The sequence below is a fragment of the Pongo pygmaeus genome, chromosome 12 (assembly GCF_028885625.2).
Source record: "Pongo pygmaeus isolate AG05252 chromosome 12, NHGRI_mPonPyg2-v2.0_pri, whole genome shotgun sequence".
Classification (NCBI taxonomy): Eukaryota; Metazoa; Chordata; class Mammalia; order Primates; family Hominidae; genus Pongo; species Pongo pygmaeus.
In genome coordinates, this window is record NC_072385.2 from 33937956 (window position 1) to 33959519 (window position 21564).

The 21564-nt window shown below is 38.3% G+C and overlaps 1 long non-coding RNA gene across 1 annotated transcript; it reads right to left on the bottom strand.

Annotated features, from left to right (window-relative positions):
• Nucleotides 1–1607: 1607 nt before the first annotated feature.
• LOC129030188 (uncharacterized) lies at nucleotides 1608–17428 on the bottom strand. The gene is made up of 4 exons (XR_008500578.1): nucleotides 17339–17428; nucleotides 16282–16483; nucleotides 12967–13138; nucleotides 1608–1848 (listed from the first exon to the last, which is right to left on the bottom strand). It is a non-coding gene; the product is annotated as an uncharacterized LOC129030188 (long non-coding RNA).
• Between the last annotated feature and the right edge of the window lie 4136 nt (nucleotides 17429–21564).

Genomic DNA, 21564 nt, shown 5'->3' on the forward strand with positions numbered 1-21564 from the left:
TAAAATTACCTAGCTCCTGGCAGGGCAGAGATTCAGAAAGACTTTGGCTTCCCAACGCCCAGGCTTAGCCGTTCCTCCTCGTTTCCCCTTGTTGATGATCATTTCTGAGAGGCTGCCCCACAATGGAGGTGGTGGGGGTCACATGATCTAAATGAAACCTGCCACCCAGAGTGTGGGTCAGGGCTGGCAAGTGATGGCGTTGAGGCCAAGAGTCGTTTCGAGGGCAATGAACCTAGTAAAATTCCAGGTTAATTAGAAATTGGAGCAATTTTCTCTGTGGGAATTTAATTTGGGGTTTGAAAAAAATTTGGGGTTTGTAAAGAAATGAAGCAAGGGTCCAAGTCCTGGGATCCATGTAGAGAAGAGGTCAGAAAGAAGACCTTTGAAGTTGGAACCTTTCAGCTGTTGGTACATTTTATACATTTTTCATCCCTTGTCTTCCCCAGGAGCCAAGATTTGTCAAAGCTTCCAACCACTCTTTTCTCCTTCCCCATCCCTTCTGACAACATCAGTCCGCACAATTATCCACAATTAATAACACCTAATTTCTGTCGCTCTTGGGGGCCGTGGAAGTTCCTAACCCTATGCAGCTCATTGGGGCTTGAGGTTAGTTCTACCTCAGCATAACTGTGAGACTAGCCATGTCCTGACACCTCAGCAGAACTTTACCTCTAAAAAGACAGCAAATTAGTCATTAGTAAGACTGTTTTTTGACCTAAAATTCTGCCTTTTGGAATTTTAGAACCTAAAACCTAAACTTTAGAACCTAAAGTTCTTCCAATGTAAAAAAATAAAAATAAAAAAGTAAATTACAATAAGTGAAGACTTGACATGTCATTTCTGGAAGGTTGCTGACCTCTAGTGTTGGCACAGACCTGAAGGAAAATTCAAACCTCTGTGTTATTTCTATCAAACTTTCCTGTATCCTTCCTTTCCCTTTTTCTTATGGAGAAGAAGAAAATATAAAGTACTTCAAATTAAAGTTCTATTAACTAAAGCTTCATTTACAGAATAAATATTTCTGCTGATATTTGACTGATTATATCAATTTTGAAGTTCAAATTTTCATAAGGTATTACCAAGCCCAAGAATAAACAAGCTAATCAGGCACAGTTTCCTAGTCCCTTCTTTGTATTAAATGATAAGTGAACTTAAAGCTATGCTTTGTCTTATTAATATCTGCTAAATATTGATGAATTACTGAATATATATTTATTCTTAAACTCATTTGGAGGCAAATATTTACAAGGCTTTTCTCTTATAATCTGATTTTAATATCTCAACTGAAACTGATTTATAACACGTGACGTCAAATGTGGTATTAGTTAAAGGGGCCAAGAATTAATGAGCTGATTCTATCAAGGGTTTCTTGAAACTGATTTTGAAAGGGGGAAAATATTTCTATATTTTTAATCAAATTTTAATTGTAGAAATTCTCATGGCAAATATCAGAGTCTCACATAAACAAATCTTTAATAATTTTGCATGTGCATATGTTTGGTTTTATCATATTGTTAACTGAGTTAGAAACTCACTTGAATATTCTGTGCCATCAAGCGAACATCGTTTCTAGCTCGCAGGTGGATTTCCTCATTTCTTCTGGAGTCAGTTACTAAGGAAGTTGGTAAAATATGTTTCCTGGAAATCTTTAAAACTTGCTGTGTATGAGACACAAGGTGGGGTGGGTTGGTGAAGGCTGACTGTCCATTTCTGCTATCAACTAAAGAACGTCATTCCACTCATTTTGTACTTGCATAGGCAGCCTCCTGTTAGAGTCACTGGAGAGTACACAAACCTCTTCGTGTAACTGGGTTACAGTTATATTGTAGAAACGGCTAAACAATTTAACTGTAATGTAGCAAGATATGTGATAATTAGTAAGCTTTATTCACTCAAAAAGTGCTCGCTCTGTGACAGTGAACAAATCCCAGGCACACTTATAGTAAGTATCCGCCTCCCAGAACTTTGTGTGAATTGCTTGTGAAGTGTGTCTCATGTAACATAAAAGTAAACAAATGTAAACATATACTTAAAAAAAGATATAAGGATTATTTAAAGACCAGCACACCAATTTTGGAAGAGAAGTATTTTAGGTACTAGGCTCATTTTCTGATAAAACCCAGTCTTTCACTGTATTAGTCTGGGTTCTCCAGAGAGACAAAATCTGTAAGATAGGATGTATTCCCTCTTTCTCAGGGGACTTCAGTGCTTTTTCTTACTCAGCTGATTGGATGAGGCTCAGCCATATTATGGAGGGTAAACTACTTTACTCAAAGTCTACTGATTTAAATGTTAACCTAGATAAAGACCACACACACACAAACCAACTTCAGAGCCACCTCTAGACTGGTGTTTTACCAAATAGCTGGGCACCATACCTTAACCAGGTTGCCACTTAAAATTATCCATCACATGCTCTTACACAATTATACCCGGGCTTGATTTAATATCTTATGTACAAATATTTTATTTTTCTCATGTCATTATTTACTTGGTCCAATTTGAAAAAAGTTTAAATGTTTAAATCAAGTTTGTCCAACCCACGACACATGAGCCACATGTGGCCCAGGACAGCTTCGAATGCAGCCCAACACAAATTCATAAACTTCCTTAAAACATTATGAGTTGTTTTTACATTTTTTTAAGTTCAACAGCTATTGTTAGTGTATTTTATGTGTGGTTCCAAACAATTATTCTTCTTCCAGTGTGGCCCAGGGAAGCCAAGAGATTGGACACCCTTGGTTTAAATGATTTTGTTATGTGAAGAAACCCTTCTGAGGTGTTCTTTGTGACTCTGGTCTCATCACAACTTCCTTCCCTTTGTCACAGCTTCACTGTGGTCTGTGAGTCCTCTCAGCCTTGTCTGGTTCCCTCCCTCCTCATTCCCCTCTTAGGCTTTTTATTTTTCCTAAGAAATCTCTTGCATGTCTTGTACCATCTTGGTGTCTGCTTTCAGAGAACTGAGACAATGCAGTGTTGGGGGCTCATGTTTTGTAGCTGCGGGAGGAACCCAGGATGGATCAGAGTGGTCATGTGATAGGGTCCTACAAAATTCTGGTTTCTAGGCATTCCTAGGGACCAACTCAGATGCCAAATGCTTAGACTTCCTAATCTGATAAACTAGCACTCTGATTGACGGAACTTCTTGGAGCCATGAGTTTATGTATTTTTTAAAATGCTTAAAAATTTTTTGAGGGGAGTTAATTAAGCTATAAGCATCTTTTATATATTTAAATGCAAATAGCTAATGAATAAGTGCTATGTGTAAAGTTAAGGTGCAGTTTTAGGAAAGATGAATAAGTTTTGGTCTCTGCCTTTATTTAGATGAGAACATGGGAAAAACAAACCAGAATGGGGTGGCTGATATAAGAAAATGAAACACAAAAGTAGGTGGTCCGGAAGAAAAAATGGGACCAATCACAGGCTGCTTCCAAAATAAGAAACTAAAGAAGAACATGTCATTTGAACTGGATCTCTTAGGATGAGATAATGCAGCAGAGGACAGTGAGACCAGTGTTTGATGGAGAGAAAAGAGTGCATGCCCAGTAGAGCAGGAAGTTCCAAAGACTGGTCTGAGAGGATGGTGTTTTAAATGAAGTGAGGAAGAGGGAGTAATGCTGGATAGGGAGACTGCAGCCAATGGTTGAGTGACCTGATGCCAGGGGAAGAAGTTGGGAATTGATTCTAGGAGAAGAATTTCGAGCAAAAATATGCCTGCATATTTTACCTATTGATTACCAATCGAGCAAAAGTATGCCTGCATATTTTACGTATTGATTACCAATCTATAACTTCTAACTGCGGTCCAGGTGTCGATCCCATTCACCCTGTGAATGACACGGACTTTGTAGCATGTTTACTCACATCCTGTGAATTATTCTGTATAGAGCATGATACTAATGACATGGCAAGTTTTAGCTCATGTGACTTGATTTATATCCAATTTACCTTCATTATCTGTGAAATAAACAATAAGACAGGGAAAGAATTGCTACATTATGTATTTGGAGTTAATACAAATATAACTGAGTAAAAAATTCCTTTGAAAGATAATATTAAAAAAAATAGGGAAAGGAATGGGAAGATAGATAGTAAATAGAAAAAAAAAATCACCCACGGCAAATTGACCTCTAAAAGAAATATTTGACAACTTCCTGAAAACAAACATTTGGCAAATGTGCCCAAGAAGAATGTTCTATCTTTAAAATAAATGGAAGTTTAAGAAACATCCACTTTGGTCTTAATAAAACAAATGATTTTTTTTCATGATGCATTAGCAATCCCTAGTGGGCTCATACATGTGCCGGCCAGTATAGACATTGTTGGACTGAAGTAAAAACTGAGAAGAGCAAATACAATGTAATTGAAGACAGTCTGTTTTATAAAAGTAATAATTCCATAATGGCGAAATGTTTTGCAAAGGTAAACACAATGCATATTAATTCTATGCAAGTTTTATTAATATTCTTGAATAAATTATTTATTAGTTTAATTTTTTAAATTTTGAAAATATTCCAACGCACAGAAAAGTTGAAAGGATAATACAATGAACATCTTTATGTCTCCCAGCTAGATTCAGATTCACCAACTCTTAGCATGTGGTCATATCTATTCTCTTTCTCACTCTCTTTCTCCTCTTTTGTCAAACTGTTCATAAGTAGCTCACGGATATGATGACAAATCACCCCACTGTTACCAGAATTAGCCTGTGTAACCACTTCACCATGTCTACACTCAGGAAAGTCTCTGATGTAAAAATGAGATCTAACACACAATCCATACACAAATTTCTCAGTTTTTCTCAAATATCTTTTTTGAAACCACTTATTGAGGTCTAATTGACATACAAAAAATGCATACATATTTAACATATACAACTTGGTGAGTTTGGAGATAGGCACACATCTGTGAAACGATCACCACTATCTCTACCAAAAACATATCTATCTCTTCCACAAGATACTTCCTGGCCTTTTTATGTATTATTATTGATATGATTTGGTGACCAGAACACTTAACATCAGATCTACCTTCTTAGTAAACTTTTTTTTTTCTGTAAATACTATGCTGTAAAGCAGATCTCTAGGACATATTCATCTTGAATTACTAAAACTTTGTACCCTTTGACCAAAACCACCCCATCCGCTTCTCCCCACTAAGCCCTGGCAACCGCCCTCCTACTCTCTGCTACTATGAGTTTGACTATTTTAGATACCTCACCTAAGTGGGATCATGTGGTATTTGTCCTTTTGTAACTGACTTGTTTCGTTTAGCATAGTGTCCTCCAGGTTTATCCGTGTTGTTGCAAGTGGCAGGATTTCCTCCTTTTTTAAGTCTGATGGAGTGCCTTTGTAACTTTTTTATTTGAACTGTTTTTTAATTCAGGATCTAATTGAGACTTATTCATTACATTTGACTGCTGAATGTCTGTGCTCTTTCCCAATCTCGAACATACCCCTAAACCCACTCTGTGCTCTTCAAGATATGGAAGGCTTTGATATGTCCTGCAGGATGTACCACATTCTGAATGTGACACATTCCTCCTTATTAGATGCAGGACAAAGCTTTCTGAGGAAAGCACTACTGCTGTTCTTTTGGGAGGTGCTCTCTTCTCCACATTGGGAGGCACTTGATGCCAGGTTGACTCCTGACTGGCGCGATGCTCACCCAGTTCATCCTCTTTCTTGTCCAGAGGGTGATTGACAGATCTCTCCATTGTAAAGATGCATTACCTCCTTTCTAATTAATAGCTAATCTGAGGAGTGGTATTAATGTACATACTAATTCATAGTTTTTAAAGCTCTGAGTCAGTTTTGGGGAGTTGGGTGTTGGTGGAAGTTCTTCTAGTAAAAGTTCAACGTGACTTTACTGATTGCAGAAGTGTGCTTTTCCATATGCAGTGAAAGACACTCAAGTTAGGGCTGGAAGGGACCCAAGTGATAATCTAGTTCAATTTCATTTTTTATTTATAGAAAAGGAGCTCAAGCCATCTCAGTGAAATAGTAAGAACCATACTCCAGATCCCCTGATTCCAGTCCAATTTTCTTTCTATTATTTTTGAGGTGCATTTATTTAGTCCTTCAAGAACCAGAGCAAAATCTTGGACAATCAAAAGAAGATGGAAGGGCACCATGGACAAGGATAGATTATGCTATTCTTGGAGATGTGTATTCGGGATAATAACAGCAGAAGGTGTTGGCTCTATAATAAATAAAATATCATGTGAGCCACAGATTTGGGCCACATATGAAATTTAAAATTTTCAAGTAACCATTTAAAAAAATGAAAATAAAGAGATGAAACTAACTGCAATAATATACGTTATTTAACCCATATCCCAAATATGATCATTTCAACATGCAATCAATATTTTTAAAATTATATATGAGGCTGGGAGTGGTGGCTCCTGCCTGTAATCTCAGCACTTTGGGAGGCTGAGGTGGGCAGATCATTTGAGGTCAGGAGTTTGAGACCAGCCTGGCCAACATAGCAAAACCCCATCTCTACTAAAAATACAAAAAAAAATTAGCCTGGCATGGTGGTGTGTGCCTGTAATCCCTGCTGCTTGGGAGGCTGAGGCATGCGAATCACTTGAACCCAGGAGGCAGAGATTGCAGTGAGCTGAGATTATGCCACTGGACTCCAGCCTGTGCGACACAGCAAAACTCTCTCTCTGTCTCTGTTTCTCTCTCTCTCTCTCTCTATATATATATATATATACACACATATATATATAATGAAATTTTATATTCCTTTTTTTAAATCAGTATGTACCCTCTACTTTTTAGCACATCTCAATTCAGAGTAGCCATCTTTCAAAGGAGCAAAATAACCTCATTCAACCAGTGACGATCTTGTTGAATGATGCTGCTCTAGAAGAATGAGGAAATGTCAAATAGAAGTACCTACTAAAGGGGCAATGAGAGCAATTGCCTGACACCCAAAATAGGACCTAATAGATATTAGCAGTTAGTGGTAATATTTGGAATGATAATTTTATTTTCTCTACCTAGGCCTTTAGGACTTTGGGTTCCCTGAAGGTATTAAAATATTAACAAATAACTTTCAATATTTCACAAGTCTATTTAGTAATGTTATACATTTATAAAAAAATACACTGTCAGACTAACATCAATGGCAGTCATATCACTGCATAAGTCAAACTAACACTTAGGTTCTGAGATGGGGTATGTGGAACGTGAGGTCACCTAGGGTGAGAAGGGGTTGAATGTGCTATGATCACTACTTTGAATTTCTTATAATTTTGTCTTTGAATTTGTGTTTTGTAGATAAAATTAGGTGAGACTCAGGTGTGTGCTGGTGACTGCCTCTTGCTGCCTCCAGCCTCCTGCTCCCCAGAACGAGTTCTAGGCTGCTGACTTCTCACTCCACCCACAGGTCTGGATATGGCATGGGGAGGGGCGAGAGCAGGTGCATGCACCTCACACAGAGTTGTCCACACTCACCTGGCAATTACTACTGTGCCTGCAATACCACATTAAATAACGATTTAAAAATACCATCATAGCTCAGAAGAAAGGTAGAAGAAAAAAAAGCTTTTTTTTTTCCCGCTGTTTGAAACAAGGCTTCATGTTGTCATTTTGCACTAGGCCCTAGAAAGTATATAGCTGACCTTGTGCTCAGTGTTGGAGAAGCTGTTTTCATCTGATTCCCATTGCTATTAACTGTTTTGTAGCAATTTCAATTGCTGCCCTTTTAAAAAACAAAAATCAGGGAAATAATTATTTCCTCATAAAGGCAGTTTGGTGGACAAACTTTTTGAAAGAATGTGGGGCGTGGATAATCATTAAATTGGACTTTTATGTAGAAAATATTGGGAACACCTGATCTGGAAGCAGAATGTGTTAGAAAACAACTAAGTCAGGCAACTCGACGAAAAGCCAAGTCATTGCATGGGTGTCAGGGAAAGAAGGCTAACTTTTGCGGGCTTGTTTTACATGAAATAACCAGTTAACTTACTGAATTTTTCACTATTATGGACTTTCGGTGGGATTTTGAAAATATAGTGTAATTAAATAAAAAGTTTTATTTAATAATATTTGGCACTTTACATATGCAGGGATTTAGTAGGCAAAGCTATTGACCAGATGGTAAAATTGTGATCAGTAAGAAGAAAACTAAAACCAGAATAATGAGATGCTATTAATAAATATGCTCTATTGACCCAAGAGGGCTAGAGCTGCATTTCAAAGTCTTTGTAAGAAAAGTGACAAAACTCTGATGCGAACAATTTCAGGAAGCCTGACCAGGGTGATGTTGTGGACGTTGTGCAGTGTCTCAGCAGTCCTAGCAGTGTGCTAGCACAGCTGGAGCAAGCATAGCTCTGTTCCTGCCTGTGTGTGGGCTCACCTTAGGAGGGGGTTTCTTTCTTGCTATCCCTTAGGTTTTGTTTCACTTTTAAGTTTATGTTATCCACAAAGAGTATAAACAGAAATGTACCGAGAATTTAGATCATTTTCCCAGTACATAAGGACCTGTTTCTCTCCTGCTAACATTAACCCTACTTGAGACTTAGAGAAAGAGGCATCACACTTAGAAACCTCCTGTGGGTGTAATGTCTACTCTTTGTTTCATGAAAGGATATCCTGGGGTGGTTAGCTTTTTGGTTTTCTTTCTCTCTTTCTCTCTCTCTCTCTCTCTCTCTCTCTCTCTCTCCCTCCCTCCCTCCCTCCCTCCCTCCTTCCTTCCTTCTTTCCTTCCTTCCTTCCTTCCTTTCCGTCTTTCTTTCTTTTCTTTCTGTCTTTCTTTCTTTCTCTTTCTTTCTTTCCTTTCTTTCCTTTCTTCCTCACCCCCCTTCCCCCCTCCCCTCCCTTCCCCTTCCCTCCCCTCCCCTCCCTTCCCCTCCCCTCCCCTCCCCTCCCCTCCTCCCTGCCTTCTTCTCTGCCTCCCTCCCTCCCCCCTCCCCTCAGTCCCTCCCTCCCTCTCTCCCTCCTTCCCTTCCTTCCTTCCTTCCTTCCTTCTTTTTTGTGGATGGAGTTCTGCTCTGTCACCCTGGCTGGAGCGCAATGGCATGATCTCAGCTCACTGCAACCTCCGCCTCCAGGGTTCAAGCAATTCTACTGCCTCAGCCTCTTGAGTAGCTGATATTACAGGCGCTCACCTGTACCTAGCTAATTTTTGTATCTGTAGTAGAGACAGTGTTTCACCATGTTGATCAGGCTGGTCTCAAACTTCTGACCACAAGTGATCTGCCCGCCTTGGCCTCCCAAAGTGCTGGGATTACAGGCATGAGCCATCATGCCTGGCCTTACCACTCTATTTCCATCTTATATTTTTCCTTACTTCTCCTCCAGCTTTTTTTTTTTAATGTTGACCAACTAAATGCCTATCAATTTGTCAGAATTGTTTTAGACTTATGATTAATATCACCATTCAGGGCATTAATTCCAAGCTCTCAGAAACCTAAGACCCTGGATTGCCAGTTGCTTCCTTAGCCTTCATGCCTGCTTTGCTTGAAGCAGTGTATATTCTTTTGTTCTTTGGTGGCATCTATTTTCACATCATAATCCATATTACATACACTCCTTGGGAATGAATATGAGTAGTTAAATTAAACTGGTCATGAAAACAGGGAAATAATTATTTCCTAATAAAGGCAGAAGAATGACAGTAACCTCTGGAGATAGCTTGAGGACACTTTTCTATCAGTCATAACCTTCATCTTCCCTGGTCTCTAGCCATCTTCTTAAACACCTGTATCTATTTGAAATTCTTCAAAAAGCAAATTTAGAAATTAAAGACCAGTTCTTAATTATGGCACTGAAAAAGATCAAGTGACAACTGGCTGATCTTGGGGACTTGACTGAGACCTTTCTAGTTGTGGGCTGTGAATGCCCGGCCATCAGGTCTTAGCAAGTTCCATCACCACACACACAGTGTGGCAGATCACGTCTTCCAGGATTTCTGATAGACACAATCCATTTTTAATGCCTTGTGTCAGGCATCCCTGCTGCCCTCTAACCATTCTTAATAATAAGACAAAAGTGATATTTTAGGGTAACAGTTAATAAATAATGTGACTTATCCAATCACACCTTTCACTAAAATATTATTATCTTTTGGCAGATTCATTACTGTAGAGGCATCAGGATCTGATGAAACATTCTCTAATTCTACCACTAGTACATTTTCCAGAGTTGTCTTTCTTTTAATTTAATTCTCCCACTCTGAAAGCATACTGTCCATTGCAATTACTGAATGAGCATTTAATCTCCCATAACTAAGGCATTTTAATCTTTTCTTATGGAAAGATGATTAAAAGGTCCTAATATTGCTATGATATGGATACATTTCATCAAAACCAAGTGAATCAAAATTTCCTTTGTTCTTATTACTACAAGTTAAGACAAACCAAGTGTCTAGGCACTTCACTGCAATAGTCAAGCTACCTTATCACAAGGGGTGATAAATGTTTCAAAACATAGTCTATTGATTGAATAGAAAGGTTTTCAGAACTTCCTTGGGCAGAGGTGAGCCTAGAGGTAGAGAATCACAAGATAAGTTTTTATAGTTGTTATGGTAGCTTGGTTTACAGTCTATTATGTTTGTCCCAAAACAATAAATCTTTCTACTTTTAAAATGCTGTGTGGCTAACAGAGATATTGAATCACTTTGAAACCACAAGGGTTGATTTTGTTATATTATAGCATCTCTACATTGATCATTAAATTTTTTTTAAATTAAAATCTTAGTACTACACTAGTATAAAACAAAAGCTGGTGAAGGTTTAAACTTTTTCAATATCAGTACATTTTCCTGATTTTTACCTTCACGTAACTGTTCTATTTCCCTGGAGCACAGAATGTTACCTTAAAATAATTGCACATCCTGAGTGTTTACAATGTGCATACACCTTGGTCTATTAATCAATTCTAGTAAAAACACATAAATATAATCTGCAATGTGATGTTCACCTAAGAAGATAATTTCTTCATGACTATTTTGCCTGGCCTCCAACCATGGGCTCTGGTGGTTGCATTTCAGTTGTACTTGTCACTGGTTTATTAGGAAGGACCTCACACTATATTATGCATTTTCATAACACCCTGGGCTTGATTGAGAAGTGTCATATCCTTTCTCTTCAACCTCTGTTTCTCAGCCACATTCATTCGTAACCTAATTCTCCCCTTCAGAATTGTGGTGATGTAAACTGGGGTCACAGATTAGCAATTTTGCAGCTGGAAAACAAGGCAATTCCACTTTGTATTTTATTATGTATTTATTCCTCAAGGATTGTTTCCTATTTATTGAAATTTGGAAAAACAACAATTCCTTCCAGACTGATAATGATCTGGTAATCAATGTGAAATATATTTGTAAAACAAATACAGATTTGCAGGTTTCTCCTGTGAAAACATTCAGATGGCTGAAACACCCATTTCAATAGTTATGCTGTATTTGAACTTTTTAAAAGATACCCTTTTAGGAGATAACATGTTTCCTGTGATTCTGCCACATGTGCTACTTTGTTATAGTTTATGATGAAGACTCTTTTATACTTAGATAAAAGGTTTATTAAGTAAATGTTTGTGTTAACAGTGTAAACTGGCATAAGAAACTGTTCATGAATATTTCACTAATTTTTAACAATGATGATAGAATCAGAAATTCACAGAAAGAATATCTAAGAACTTTGAGCCATACATAAATTCATAAGAATATAGATTTACTTTGCTTGCATTTTGTTTCTTTATTAACCAGGAGCTGCTTTGATTATTTGGGCTGAGGTGTTGATAGCCCAAGGTGTAGTTCTTGATTACATAGGTAAAGAAATATACATTAAGCTGAATAGAAAGCTGATAGTTCTGTAGGCTGAATGCAGTTAATTAGCTGCTTATTCAAATACCCTGTTCATTATTTCTTCCTCTAAGAATGAGACTGTTGTGTGTGTGTGTGTGTGTGTGTGTGTGTGTGTATGCGTGTGTGTAGGGCAAAAGTAGGAATGTAATGATATTGGTACCATTTTTTTTAAGAGACCTTGGGAAGAGAAGAGGAAAAAAGCTTTATTTAAAAAGATGTAAAGACTTCAACATTCCAAGGGGACTGCAGATATTGAATTTATTTATTCTATAACATTTCTACATTGATTATTTGAATTTTCTAGTTAAAAATTTTCTAGTTAGTTCTACACTAGTGTAAAAAGGAAAACCATCATAATTTCAACCTGTCATTACAAAGCTCTGGTGATTTAGAGGGGTTTGCTTATGTAAAAATGGGGGTAGCCACCCTCTTCCTTAACTCTATAAGATTCTCTTAAAGGTGAAATATAATTAGGGTACAGTTAGTTACCTGAGGTTTGTAATTTGGTCTTTGAGATGTGGCTTCTTGTTTCATGAAATGAAGAAAACTAAAGAAAATGACAAGGTAATGAATATCTGATACAGTGCTTTAAAAAAGTCCTTTGAGTGAATATGACTATAGGGAGGGAAATACAAATCTCATTTTGTTTGCTGAGTCAATCCTCGCAAAAACACATTTCAGTTGCAAAATTTTGCAATAAATAAGATAAAGAGATTCAGCAAAGGTTTAAAAATTTTCTGACTTCCAGTGTATAAAATGAGAATGGTCATGAAATATCCACTTCATAAAATTACTGTAAAAATTTAAAAAGATAACATACATAAAGTTCTTAGCAGAGTGTTTGACATATACCAATAATTTGATACATACAGCTTTTTAAAAAACAAGGTAAAAAAATAAAAATTTTAAGAAAAACAAACATTTGGTCACATGTCATCTCCTTCAAACTGGGCTATTGGTTTTCCCCATAGAGATACATAGCTATGAAAAAAACAAAAACAAAGAAATCAAAAAAACGAAACCCAGCCCCAAAACATTTTAGGAATAAATGACCTGTTAAAAATACAGCAAAACCATCCCCTGACCTTGAAACAGAGTTTATGAATTCTGAAAAGGTGAGCAAAAACATAATAATTAACTATATACCTGCCCATCCAAACAGTTATTGCGGAAGTCCTGGTCCATCTGTTTTTATAACAACTTTGCAGGTTTCAACAGGATTTGCTGCATTTAGCAAGTCGTCCAACAGCCTTCAGGGAGAGGGTGATCATGTGTAAGGCCGAAGTCAGCCACAGACAGTATTTCTCCTTCTCACGCTCTGGAATTTGGAGTTATTTTAGAGAAAGGAAGTTCAATTGAGCCAAACGGTTTGCTTCCCTCTGAATTAGAAGTCATAAAGGCCGATGGTGTAAGAACACTTCCTCCAACCCACATTTTTGGCTCAGGGCTCTGTTTGAAGCATTTTGTGGTTAAAGCCATGCCAATACCAAAGCACATAAAGACTGGACCCAACACTATTTTTGCTTGGCTGAATTGCTATGCATTTCTGTGAATGTCTAAAATGTAGAAATAATGAAACTTGCTTTGCCCAATACTGTAATTTTGCTTGTATGGACATTGTCAAATTAGGAAACAATGAAAAGAAATTTCCCCAAACTCCACCCTGTTTAAAAGGCAATTCTCATTATTCCCTTTGTGTTTACCACATCACAATGCACCTTAAACTCCTCATGGAAATACGGAGCCAGACTTCCCTGCCCGCTGCCCCATCATAGCTTGTTGACTTTTATTGGACTGATTTAAGACAATGTTTCATAAATCTACATTGGGAAGCCCACTGCAAGAAGTAAGGGAATGAGTATATGGATATAGGGCAATTGGGAATGGATTTGATTTTGAGAACAAGTTTTCTTCCATTCTCTTGTTCAAAAGAAGACTCTAGAGATTTTCCTGATGATGACTTCAGAAGACTTATTGATGCTGCTTTGAGACAGGGTCCACACATTTTTTCTTTTTAATTTATAAACAAAATATGTGTCTTTTCTATGTATCCAGTCTTTTGTCTTTGATATTAAGTGACTTAGGAAGAGAATCTAACAGTCTTCAGTGAGAATAGGGATATACTAATTTTCAACTATAAAGTTGATAAATCTGTATTTTCACTGAAGAATTATTTCCCTTATGGGATACAAATAAGTGGTAGAAAAGTGATTTTGGAATAAAGGATATTAACATATAAAACATAAAGGGTCATTTTGACTTCAGAAGACTCTCTCTGTCTCTCTCACACACACACACACACACACACACACACACACGATAATGAAATCTTCCTAGCAAGTTCAATTAACATTGGGCAACGATAATTAATTTGTAGTTGTAGAATAACCTCTCTTATTTACTTAGCTTTTAAATATCAGACACCTGATTTAGAAAACATTAAATGCTGAGGTAAAAATACAAAATCCTTTCTGAATAGAGGACAAGAATTTTTAATTTTATTTAGTGCCCTGACTTGACTAATTTGTCTTCACATTTTTATAATATTAAAACTGCATGCGTGGGGCTCTGTGGCTAGAAATTACTCAGTGTTGTGGAAGTAGATCGTTGGAGTTGCCCCCATTTGCCGAGTTGAGTCTGGGGTCCAGTTGGCCACCCCGGTTGTCCTGAGGGAGGGCTCTTGGTCTCTTGGCTCTGAACCCCCCTCCTAGGTGCACCTGTTCTGCCGGGTCCTTTTGTCCTCACCAGCAGCCCCACATTTGACTGGGTGATTGCTGGAAGCCAGAAAGAATGTGAGTGGCTGGGCTCCTCTGTCTTCCCTCCCTGACTTTCCCTGGCTTCTCTAGTCTCTTGCTCCCTTAGAAAGGAGAGAAGCCAAAACGCAATTAAAGTGGCTTTTTCTGAGTCATTGGCCCGTAAGGGGTCTTTATAGGGAGGTTGAAATTCAATCCACTTTTAAGAAAAAGAGTTTTCTTCTCTATACACACACGATCTGGCCAGCTGTAGGTGTTCCTGGGGAGAACAAACACTCAAAATACTCAGAAAAATCGTCTATAAAGGATTGAACAATAACTGCCAGCATTCAGGAGATTTCCTGGGGATTAATGAGTAGCTGGGAGGAATTGGTGGCCTTCAACTGTACTCTGGGCAGTTAACCTCAGCCAGTCAGTCCTTCCTAAGAAACGCCTGCACTGAGGCGGTGATTGCTATTATAGGATATAAACCTAGAAGAACACTTTTAGTGTGATTTCATTTCAATGTGCCCTTTGCTTCTGAAACACTGCAGCATCGTGTGGAGCATTTGGTGGCTAATAACACGGCACTCGTTACCCTGCTACGCACTTCTCATCACATTAACCAAGCTGATTGGAATAATGTTTAAGAAAAAAAATAATATTTTATTGTAAAAAATCTTGTAGAAAATCTTTTAAAATATTAAATACACAGCCAAGATTGTATTGAGATTAGAACAAACCAGGAATGAGTTTTATCACAAGTACGATTATAACATTTATCTCAAGAGTGAGAATTTTTTTCTTACGGTTATACGATCACTTCAAAAACCTAAAAAAAAAAAAAAGTATTCAGTCCCTTTCTGGCTAATCCTTATGCTAACCAAATAGTTTAATAGTTAAAAGCTTCATAACCCAAGTTTACTTGTGTTTTAATTATATGAGGAAAATCCAGGAAAAAAGTCATTTTTAATTTGACATGCAAACAGTTCTCTACTTCTTATTGTGATTCTCATTCACTGCATCTTTAGAGCAGCGATCCCAACAGATTAAAAACCAGCTTTGTCACTTATGTTATTTGCATCTTAAATGAGGCAAGTTTGAGGTGAATGGTTGGCACCAATGCCAATCGAACGCTCCAGAGCAGGGGTCCTCAACCCCCGGGCCACAGATCGGTATTGATTTGTGGCCTGTTAGGAACCGGGCCACATAGTGTGAGGTGAATGGCTGGTGAGCCAGTGAAGCTTCATTTCTATTTACAGCCACTCCCCATTGCTCACATTACCCCCTGAGTTCTGCCTCCTCTCAGATCAGTGGCGGCATCAGAGTCTCATAGAGGCATAAACCCTATTATGAACTGTGCGTGCGAAGGATCTAGGTTGTGGGCTCCTTATGAGAATCTAACACCTGATGCTCTGTCACTGTCTCCCATCACCTACAGATGGGACCATCTAGTTGCAGGAAAATGAGCTCAGGGCTCCCATTGATTCTACATTATCGCGAGTTGTATAATTATTTCATTATATATTATAATGTAATAATAATAGAAATAGATAGTACACAATAAATGTTATGTTCTTGAATCCTCCCCAAACCATCTCCCCCTCTTTTTGTCTGTGGAAAAATATCATCTTCCACAAAACCAGTCCCTGGTGCCAAAAAAGTTGGAAACTGTTGTTCCAGAGGACCCAGGCTGCTCATGCTTGAACGTCTCCATGTCAGAGCTTACCTTTCAGGATGACTAGTGAACCACCCTACCCACACAGGTCCTGAACCACCAGCAGAACTACTTCCTTTGCTCCTCACCTATTGCTTTGCTTTGAAAGTCGATGAAGTCGGCATTCAGGCTGAGAAATAAGTAGATCAGAGGCATATTCTTTAGTTCTCTTTCCTAATAGAACATAATTTGGAAGTAACTGGTTCTAGAAAACCTAAGAATGACAAACAAAGCATACAGAGTCAGCAAAGAGATATATATTTCCAGATCTCCCTTCCCCTCCTGGTGAGCCTCAGCTACCAGGAACCATCTGGTAGGGTGGAGGAGACAGGCTGGAAGGGCAGAAACTGGGGTGCAGCTTGTGGGAGCGGGTTAGGCTAATCTCTGAGGTCAGAGCAGATGGAAGTGGGTGGTCCTACACACATGGGCTTGCAAGTGGACACAGAGCTGGCATCCTGCACCTTGCTTGGATATTCTCTGGGTCTGTTCTGTGGATGGCCTCAGCGTCTGAAGGGGGTAGGGATTGAATGTCAAGGACAAGACATTGTGTTCCTCTGCCTCTCAGGAAGGCAGCTCCTCCAGCCTTACAGCAAAAAGAGATGCAATGGAGCTTTCCTGGAGAAAAGGCTCTGTCTCATTTTCTAATTCCATTACGTGAAACTCATGTGTTAAATGGGAATAGAACAGAGCTAGCAACAGAGATAAATTTTGAAATACATAAAGTTGAACCTAGAAGTCCAAACTCATTCATTCAATAAATAAATATGTAAATAGGAAGAAAATCAGAAAACAAATCATGCTACTAAAAACTTTGGAATGGCTTGAATTAAGATCGGTAGGAATCCAGGCTCAAGTTTTAAACAGATCATGCTACACACTCTTATGCAGTGTGTAAATCCACACTGGTTCAACGATGGTTCCTGATAGCTGAGGCTCACCGGAAGTTACAATTCCAAGAACAGGAAGAAAGGGGAGGTAAGTTGTCATGGGTAAGCACATGGCCCTGGAAGCCAATTCTCTCTCACACCCATCAGCCACCTGCTGGGATATGAGCCAGCAGGTCACTAACCTCTTTGAGTTGCAATCCCCTGGCTGCCTGTAGTCCTCAGTGCCTCTTCTTCAGTGGAGCTGCAGAACTACAGTCAGGCACGGCATCAGGACACGTCAATCAAGGAACTGCACATTCAATGGTGGTCATGTGAAATTATCATGGAGCTGAAAATTTCCTGTTGCCTAGTGACTTCATAGCCATGGGATGTCACAGTATAATGCATTGCTCACATGATTGTGGTGATGCTGGTGTAGGTACCTACTGCACTGCCCTTGTATAAACGTATAGCACATGCAATTATGTACAGTACAGAATACTTGATAATAATGGTAAACAACTATGTTACTGGTTTATTTATTAGATTATACTTTTAATTGTTATTTTGGAGTGTTAATAACTTATTAAAGAGAGAAAAAAGAAAAAGTTAACTGTAAAACAGCCTTCAGGAGGATTCCAGAAGGAGGCACTGCTATCATAGGGATGACAGCTCCATGCATATTATTGCCCCTGAAGACCCTCCAGTGGAAAAAGATGTGGAGATGGAAGACAGTGACATTGAGGATCGTGACCCCGTGTAGGCCTAGACTCATTGTATGTGGATCTTAATTTTTAACAAAAAAGTGTAAAAGGTGAAAAACAAATAGAAACTAATTTATAGAATAATGATATAAAGAAACAGCTTTTGTTTTGTACAGATGTACAATGTGTTTGTATTTTAAGCTAAGTGTTATTACAAGAGTCAAAAAGTGGAAAATTTTAAAGTTTATAAAGTAAAAAGCTTACAGTAAGTTAACATTAATTTATTATCAAAGAAAGACATTTTAAAATAGATTTAGTGCCGCCTAAGAATCCAGGGTTTATGAAGTCTACAGCGGTGTACACTAATGTCCTAGGGCTTCGCATTCAGTCCTCGCTCACTGACTCACCCAGAGCAACTTTCAGTCCTGCAAGCTCCATGCATGGTAAGTGCCCTATACAGGAGGATCATTTGAAAAAAATCTTTTATACCATATTTTTACTATTTTTTTCTATGTTTAGATACATATTATTTACTATTGTGTTACAGTTGCCTACAGTATTCAGTACAGAAGCATGCTGCGCAGGTTTGTAGCCTAGGAGCAATAGGCCATACCACATAGCCTCAGTGTGTAGCGGGCTGTACCATCTAGGTCTGTGTAAGCACACTCTATGACACTTGCAGAGCAATCAAATTGCCTCTCAATGTGTTTTGCAGAATGTATCCCTGTCGTTAAGTGACGTATGACTGTGTTTAAATACTTGGGAGAAAAGCACGAGTTTCAGTTTTCTCATCGTTTTTGTTAGTAGAACCTGGACGTTGGTGTTGTCTTCTGTAAAATGGGGACAAAAATACCTTGCAAGGCTGCTGTGAAGTTTAAAGGTTAATGATGTAACCAAGCAGCTAAAACAGACTGATGCAATCCTCACTCACTACAACATACAACAATGCTGGTATGATTAATATTCTTGATTTACAGAAGTAGATATCCAGGTACAGAGATACCACTGTGAAGCTCTTAGCACACTGTAAGCATCCAACAAATATTAGCTTTAGGGATTTTGGTTTAGAAAATATTCTTTCATTGGAATCGCTCAAAGAAAAGTGTTTGACAGGGTTGCTATAACAAAGTGCCATCAACTAGGTGGCTTAGACAACAGAAATTTATTTTTTCGTAATTTTGGAGGCCAGAAGTCCAAGATCATGGTGTCAGCAGGGTTGGTTTCTTGATCCTTGTAGATGCTGCCTTCTCTCTGTGTCTCTGTGTCTTTCCTCTGTGGGGGTCTGTGTCCTAATCTCCTCCTTATAAGGACACCAATCACACTGGAGTGGGGTTCATTCTAATAATCTCATTTTATCTTAATTACCTCTTTAAAGTCATTATCTACAAATATTGTCATATTCTGGGTTACTGAGGGTTAGGACTTCAGTGTTTGATTTTTGGGAGACATAATTCAGCGCATCACAAGGGGTAAATAAAAACAATCAGCTTAGTTCAGTCTAGGTGATCTCCGCAATAGAACTGTCTCCAGCTATGCTGTTAGGTTCAGTGCTTTGGCACATAATTAAGAATGCTAACAAAAGAAGAGAATTTTAGACCAATATCCCTGATGAACATCCATGCAAAAATCCTCAATAAAATACTGGCAAACCGAATCCAGCAGCATATCAAAAAGCTTATCCAGCATGATCAAGTGGGCTTCATCCCTGGGATGCAAGGCTGGTTCAACATACGCAAATCAATAAATGTAATCCAGCATATAAACAGAACCAAAACAAAAACCACATGATTATCTCAATAGATGCAGAAAAGGCCTTTGACAAAATTCAACAACCTTCATGCTAAAAACTCTCAATAAATTAGGTATTGATGGGACGTATCTCAAAATAATAAGAGCTATTTATGACAAACCCACAGCCAATATCATACTGAATGGGCAAAAACTGGAAGCATTCTCTTTGAAAACTGGCACAAGAAAGGGGTGTCCTCTCTCACCACTCCTATTCAACATAGTGTTGGAAGTTTTGGCCAGGGCAATCAGGCAGGAGAAGGAAATAAAGGGTATTCAATTAGGAAAAGAGGAAGTCAAATTGTCCCTGTTTGCAGATGACATGATTGTATATCTAGAAAACCCCTTCGTCGTAGCCCAAAATCTCCTTAAGCTGATCAGCAACTTCAGCAAAGTCTCAGGATACAAAATCAATGTACAAAAATCACAAGCATTCTTATACACCAATAACAGACAAACAGAGAGCCAAATCATGAGTGAACTCCCATTCACAATTGCTTCAAAGAGAATGAAATACCTAGGAATCCAACTTACAAGGGATGTGAAGGACCTCTTCAAGGAGAACTACAAACCACTGCTCAACGAAATAAAAGAGGATACAAACAAATGAAAGAACATTCCATGCTCATGGGTAGGAAGAATCAATATCATGAAAATGGCCATACTACCCAAGGTAATTTATAGATTCAATGCCATTCCCATCAAGCTACCAATGACTTTCTTCACAGAATTGGAAAAAACTACTGTAAAGTTCATATGGAACCAAAAAAGAGCCTGCATTGCCAAGTCAATCCTAAGCCAAAAGAACAAAGCTGGAGGCACCATGCTACCTGACTTCAAACTACACTACAAGGCTACAGTAACCAAAACAGCATGGTACTGTTACCAAAACAGAGATAGAGACCAATGGAACAGAACAGAGCCCTCAGAAATAATGACACATATCTACAACTATCTGATCTTTGACAAACCTGAGAAAAACAAGCAATGGGGAAAGGATTCCCTATTTAATAAATGGTGCTGGAAAAACTAGCTAGCCATATGTAGACAGCTGAAACTGGATCCCTTCCTTACACCTTATACAAAAATTAATTCAAGATGGATTAAAGACTTACATGTTAGACCTAAAACCATAAAAACCACAGAAGAAAACCTAGGCAATACCATTCAGGACACAGGCATGGGCAAGGACTTCATGTCTAAAACACCAAAAGCAATGGCAACAAAAGCCAAAATTGACAAACGGGATCTAATTAAACTAAAGAGCTTCTGCACAGCAAAAGAAACTACCATCAGAGTGAATAGGCAACCTACATAATGGGAGAAAATTTTTGCAATCTACTCATCTGACAAAGGGCTAATATCCAGAATCTACAAAGAACTCAAACAAATTTACAAGAAAAAAAACAAACAAACCCATCAAAAAGTGGGCGAAGGATATGAACAGACATCTCTCAAAAGAAGACATTTATGCAGCCAACAGACACATGAAAAAATGCTCATCATCACTGGCCATCAGAGAAATGCAAATCAAAACCACAATGAGATACCATCTCACAGCAGTTAGAATGGCAATCATAAAAAAGTCAGGAAACAACAGGTGCTGGAGAGGATGTGGAGAAATAGGAACACTTTTACCCTGCTGGTGGGACTGTAAACTAGTTCAACCATTGTGAAAATCAGTGTGGCGATTCCTCAGGGGTCTAGAACTAGAAATGCCATTTGACCTAGCCACCCCATTACTGGGTATATACCCAAAGGATTATAAATCATGCTGCTATAAAGACACATGCACATGTATGTTTATTGTGGCACTATTCACAATAGCAAAGACTTGGGACCAACCCAAATGTCCAACAATGATAGACTGGATTAAGAAAATGTGGCATATATACACCATGGAATACTATGCAGCCATAAAAAATGATGAGTTCATG